The sequence below is a fragment of the Morone saxatilis genome, unplaced genomic scaffold, assembly GCF_004916995.1.
Source record: "Morone saxatilis isolate NCDOM2014 unplaced genomic scaffold, NCSU_SB_2.0 Contig21, whole genome shotgun sequence".
NCBI classification, from domain to species: Eukaryota; Metazoa; Chordata; class Actinopteri; family Moronidae; genus Morone; species Morone saxatilis.
In genome coordinates, this window is record NW_023339774.1 from 8,274,276 (window position 1) to 8,281,124 (window position 6,849).

At 37.3% G+C, this 6,849-nt stretch overlaps 1 protein-coding gene across 1 annotated transcript in view; it reads left to right on the forward strand.

Moving 5' to 3' along the window:
• Positions 1–5,059: 5,059 nt before the first annotated feature.
• The window catches only part of LOC118332734 (sulfate anion transporter 1-like), a gene marked incomplete at its 3' end in the record, with an annotated part of 4,178 nt that continues 2,388 nt past the window's right edge, over positions 5,060–6,849 (forward strand). Inside the window, 1 exon segment of the mRNA XM_035668144.1 lies at positions 5,060–5,308.

Genomic DNA, 6,849 nt, shown 5'->3' on the forward strand with positions numbered 1-6,849 from the left:
AGTATTTATGTTGACTCAAATAATAATTTTTAAGTAAATTCAAATAAATTATATTAGTAATTTTACCTCAATTACTTTGAGTACATTTCAGTTAAATTTCCAAGTCCAATTAAACCCATTTTGAATGTACTTAAATAAATTGTTTTTTTTTTGTTTTTTTTTGTGCTCTTTCAAACCAATTAAATTGTTTAAAACTAAACCTTTTATTCAGTTGATTCTAATTAAATGTTTTAGCTATAATTAGTTAAACTTAATACATTTAACACTGAGCATCATACACCACACAGAACCACAAAATGTGTTTAGATAACAAACTTTAATATAATACAAATTCTTAACATCTCATATCAGAGAAGTCTAATGACCCAAAAATCGTTTTATAAGATGAACACCTGTAAATACTAAGTGCAGAGATAGCAAACACTGTTTTTTAACAGATACATGAACATGTTTGTAAAAAAATAAAAATAAAAATATGCTTTGATTCTGTAAACGACCATTAAAAAAGAAGACAAACTGATACATTGTAAGTCGAGTCTCCTGATCAGAGACAAGACAGGAGGCAACTTTTGCTCTCAACATGTACAATGTGTCTTGTAAGACAAGAACCTGTAAAATGCAAAGTGCATAAACCACAATACTTGTTTTAACTTTAACCCTTATCTTTTAAAAGCCTCTACTAAAGAGATAAAACATGAGAAAGCAGAAACCCGCTGTTCAGATTCTGTCAACCATAATTATAACCATAACCATTAGGATGGAATGAACAATATAAAATGACACATTTGTGTAGCGTCCTGATCAGAGACTAGGCAGCACACTAGTTCTCTCCCTGTTACAAGTAAAGCCATGGTTACCCTTTCTAGAGCTACTTTACAGCTTTTTCACAAAATATACCTATACCTTCAATTGAGAACATTGCCAGGAGAAAAAAAAGTTTCAGCAACATTCAAACACAAACCATACCAGAGTGGCCCATGTCTGGGAAACAAACACAGGTTGCCTGACTCTGAGGTCACAACAATATGGAAACTGCAAAGGTTCATTGAAGAACAGATATAATAAAACAAGTGGCTTTGTTGAGTGTAAGAAGATTAATTCAAGTGAATATCCTGTCATTCTGTTGAATATTGGCCTGGAGCAGACAAGAGCAGTTGATCCTTCATTACATAGCCATAACACCACAGAAGAAGCAGTAAGTTAGTGTGTTGGGTGTAATGTCCTCACCACCTGGCTGTGTTAATACTTCTATCCTGTACACAAACATTTTCTCATCTTCGTGAAACACTTACTGGCAGTTCCATTTGGGCGGGGCTGTGCGCTCAGAGGGTTTTTAGGTGCGGGTCGTCCCCCAATCGGAAGGTTGTTGGTGCGATCCCGGCGGCCACGTGTCGACAGTATCCTTTGAGCAAGATACTGAACCCCAATTGCCTTCCTTGATGCCATACGCATCAGCTGTCGCTGAATGTGTCATGAATGAGTTAGTTTCTGTTCGATGGACTTGCCATCGCTGTGCTGAATGCGTGTGTGAAAGGCGTGAATGGTCGTAGTGTTAAAAGCGCTTTTGAGTTGCTGTCGGAAGACTAGAAAGGCCTATAACAAGTACAGGTCCATTTACATTACATTTACCATTTGAGATCACACTAGACATCCCTTCACAATTAACAGAATAAACAACGAACCACATCATGTCATTACAAGTATGGCTGAAGAATTACTACAGTCCAACACTGATTTTGTTTTTTAGGCCAAGGACCCTGGGGGGGGAGAGCTTTTCCCCATCCATCTGCATGAGTACTTTTTGAATGAATTCGTAATAGTGTCTCAGTTCTTTGGGGTAGGCCAGGTTCAGTGCGTAGATCACTCCAAGCATCACTGCACAGGCCTGGGCTTCAGATCCAATGTTGTCCAGGATGATCACTCCTTCAACAAAAAATGCAATGTCATCATAATGTCCAGGATTCCTCCATTCTCCTTGCCTGATGACATAAATGCCCATGGTGCACCTCTGCATGGCTGTCTACATGTCATTTCCTTCGATGTCCTGCAATTTTAATTAAATAGGAGAAACGGGAAACATTTGAATACTTTGTCCACACAAGCTACATTTGTGCATCCAGTTGTTTTATGGGTATTATATGATGTGCTTTGACTCCATGATGGGATCTATCATATACTGTAAGCGACACAAATAAAACATTTTACCCTACTTGACTTGAACAGGTAACACTAGAAGCATCACTACATGTCAAGTAATCTATTATAGTGCACTGTAACAGTAAATTATTCTTGTACACACACACTAGACACCTCTCCATCCTCCTCACCAAGGTAGAGGCAAAGTGCCCTGAGGACTGCTGCCCTTTTTGAATGAACATCACTTGTAGCCTGTGTGAAGAGATTCCACTGATTGAAAAACATTTCCAGACACTTGAATAATTACAAAAATTATGGCACACAGGAGGGAAGCAAGCCTGTATTTACCTCATCAATATGGAAAAGTGCAGGCCACCTCACTTTAAACTCTTCCATGCACCACTTATTTTCTTCGGTAGGAGAAAGTTTTAGACATCTTCTCTCTTACATTTGATGCCCTGTTTCTTTGTCTCACATCATTCAAAAGTTCAACTCTCAAATTTTCCAGACTTTCATCTGTTTCACCAGTGGGATAAGAAGGACCTCTGCCTTTTTAGCCTTCTTTACATTTTTGGCTGGGAAGCATTCATCTCTTGATTTATTTTTCAACGCATTAACAGTCACTTCAGGACATCCAATGTTCCATCAGATGAAGACAATGAGGACACACTGTGAGACGTGTGAATGTTTGATGGACTTGCAGATGGTCCAGGAGTGCTTGGAGAGTTCAGCCTCGAAGTGGAACTCATATCCAGATAATTTTGCATGTACACAAGCTTAATTGTTCCTCTGTCTTGAATGTCTTGCATCGATGTAATGTTCATGAACTCATTATTGAAGTCAGGATCCATGAATTGAATGCGAAAGTCTCTTTCAATTCCAAATGTATCACGAATTGTATTGTGCAATTCCATTAAAGTCTTTGGCTTTCCCCTGAGTGGAGATCAAGTCTTCTGAAGTCATCCCTCCTCGATGATGACTCCTCAGCTTCACAGGCTCCGCCATTCTTCATTCTAAATTTGAAAGAGAAAAATAAACAAATATTAAATAATATTAATAATAATTAAAAATGATTATAGTTCACTTCACAGCATTCATTTATCACATAAATTATTTTGTTTTTTTTAAATTAACGTTTTTAATTAATTTATTAGCATTGTTAATCATGAATTGAAATAAATGCAAATGAGCCGCGGAACCGAACCGCACGTAGTACTTCGTTAGAAGACCGACATGGAGGTGATAACGGCCGCCGCTCCTGCCCGCCCAGTAAAGCAAATGCCCTCCGATTTCAGCAAGCCAGGCAATTAATGCGCCAGACACGTAATGAAAAAGATCGGTGATAAGCTGGAGCAGGAGTCAAGTTGTCTGAAAAAGTCTGGCCGAGTCATGGCAAACTCACCGTCCTTCAAAACATTTGAAAAATGTAAAAACACCGTGGTTAAAGTAAAACAAAAAGACACAACGATGAATATTAAAGACTTACCCAAAGTAGGAATTCAGTTGTGGAATGAGGAGTAGTGTGCGCCTCACCTGGCAGGTGTCCCCCCAAACAGGATGTTATGGGCAAATTAGGATGAACGTAATTTTTTTGAGTTAGATTTAATTGAATAAATACGATTGCCATAATTTTGACATTTTATGTTGAAATTATTTATATTTTATAAGTGGAGTCAAATAATACAAATATTTCTATTAAAATATGCTTGATTTTTACATATGACATTTACTAGGGGTGATATATAGTGAAGGGAGTTCCACTGTTGCCACTGCTTATTCATTCAGTGACAGAGATGATTCAGTGTGGTCAGTTCACCTTGGAGAATCAATGGTTAAGACTCATTTTTACATGTTCTGAACACCTCCAAACCGATGCACCCCCAGCAAGGCCTAAAAGTAAAGGCTGATGTCCAACAGCTCCCTTGCCCACTAAATTCTCACTTTGTACTGAAAGCCCCAGTGTTCATACAGATTTATACTTCATACTCCAAATTGTTTATAATTATATATATTTTTTATAACCATCAAATGCTGTTGTATTTTAGATTGTTACAATTGTTATTCTAGGTACCAAGGTGCCATTGTTTTCCTTTTTAAATCAACTTGCAGGGACTTTATTTTGGCACTGTTGTGTAATTTTCTTGCATTGACTTACAAAAATAACAGAATATTGACCACTAGCGACAAAACATTTACGTACCTCTCTCCAGCAACAAGTCTATTCAAGGTGATTTACATACTTTAAGGGAATAAATGAAAACCGGCAGCTTGCTGGAAAAGACAAAAAATCAAATCACTATGCAAAATGGTTAGCAGTCATGTAATGCACAAAGTCAGTTTTCTGGGAACTAGTAACTTTTTAAAAATCAAACTGTGCAATTTCTAACATCCTGTTTATCTAGAAGCACAATATACACCTTTTAAATCCCAGTGTCAAATAACTGTGTTTTGAAAAGAATGACAAAAGTAGCAGTGTGCTAAGTTTCACTCTGGTTGATTGTCTTTGACTTTAAAGCATTTAGTAACAAACGTGAGAGTATTGATACCTTCTATTAATTGTGTATTCAGCACAGATATAGGTTGTTTCTCACACAGTTCTCAGAGATAACAGCAGCACTTTTTTGCTTGTTGCATCTCATAGCTTATCTTGTGTTTGCTATGTAATCCACTCTGCAGGATATATTTAAACAGTATGACATGCGGACATACGAGTCTGTGCTTAACAAACACGATTGCAGCCTGGGGCCAGCAGTGCAAATAAACACTGTGATCCAGTAAAAAATTGACTCGAATTAACCTGCTGGCCAGAGTTGGCTCTTCCACATTCTCTCACACACACACACACACACACACACACACGCCTTTCAGTTGGTGCAAATGATGACAAGTCCCACCCACTCTTGGTAATAAAGCCAATAGGGGACAGTGTGAGCAAAGGTCTGCTCTTATCTTACTATTTATCCAGCAGAGATTATCACAGTCACATCCACTGCTGTCTGACTGCTCAGATGAAATCCGAGAGAGAAAGAGAAAGAGAAAAAGAGACACATATACAGAGTGGAAGATAATGATAGAAAATGAGAATAAGTTAAGGCAGTCGTCACAGAACTGATTTAAATACAACTCATCAGAGACTTGTGGTCCGTTTGTCCCTGTGGCAGTGACTCTGGAGGTGAGTGTGTCATCATGCATTAATATCTGGAACTATGTGTTCTTATCATTTGGATTTAGATGTCCAAGAAATGACCACTGATGTTCTCAAAGTGGGTTTTTATTCCACCTGGAAAGCATCTGTAAGAATAGTTAAAATGTGATGAATGAGTCCTGCGGTCCCATTAACATTTTCCTACTATTTTGAATGTATTAACTACATCTGGACAGGTAAGAATTAGAGGGTATCCTACAGTTCTGGTGTATTTTGATTCAGTTTGATTTGGATTTTCAGTGTCTGTAGAGTTACTGAATTAGAGAGGTGTTGGTTAGTATAAGACCTTTCTTCACAATGCCCATATGGAACTAAGTAACTGAGTAGTCTTCAAAAGAGCAAATTTGGTATTTTTACTTGAGTAAGTACATGAGTCATCTTATGTCTGCTTCATTAAAGTCAAGTACTTGAGAAGAGCATTTAAGTAGTAATGACTGTTTCCAGCCCTGAATTTAACCTCAGTGATCTTCCTTAATGCCAAATCTATTAGACTGTCTCTTGGCTGTTAAATTAAACATGGAGGTTTAGAAAATGATTTGCATTTTTTTAAAACCACCTGTTCTCTAAACCTTGACGCAAACTTAAAGTTAGAAGATTGAATAGATTTTTCTTTGGTTGTCAAGTAATGAATCAGCTTTCCTGGTTACTTCATGATGTATCTTTATTGTTGTGTTGAGTGTACAATTCAAAGTCTATTGGCTCCAGTAGTTTAGCACTGTTTTTAAAGACTCAGCAATTTGTATCATGAAACTTTTGGGCAATGCAATCATGCTTTATTTAATTTTTTTAAATCTGCACATGCAAGATAGTATCAATAAAAATTGAATTAATTCACTGCAGTAGACTGAAACACTGGTTGATAACTATTCATAAAAAGGCGAGCTTCCCCTCAAAGGAAGCTTTCAGGTGATTTCTAAGCCGTGGTGGGGTGCTTTTATATCACATGATTAAAGGCAGAGAACATTGATAAGAAATGGTTTACAGAAACAGCTTTAATCAATTGTTTTCAGTGCTGTTCAGGGTTGAATGAAGTAACTTAAATCTTTTGGTTCCAAAAGGTCCTCAGTGTGACTCCTGTCATGTTCAACAGTCATTCAAGTGTCTGTGTGAAAGGAAACCTTGTTTAGGTAGACAGTTTTTATGTGTTGGTGGGACAAATGCGAGTTAGTTCTTGTGTTGACTGGTCTCTTTTTCAAAGCTACATATGCCAAAGTTAACAATTACTGCCCTGCAAAGTAAAACTGCCTGGAAACGGTGAGTAGAAAAATCAACAAAGATGAAGAAAAGACAGAATAAAAAGCACAATGAAACTTACATCCGATCAAGACAACTTTAAAACAACAAATTTAGGTAACCATTTAAAAATTCCTCTATTCTTTATCCCCCTGTCTGTTAGACTTGCCAGCGCTACCACAGGAAGTCTAAATCATAGCACATACCAGTGTTGCTGTGATGGCAAGGCTGATAATAGGCCATTTATGATATTTTATGGTTTCTGTGACATGGTT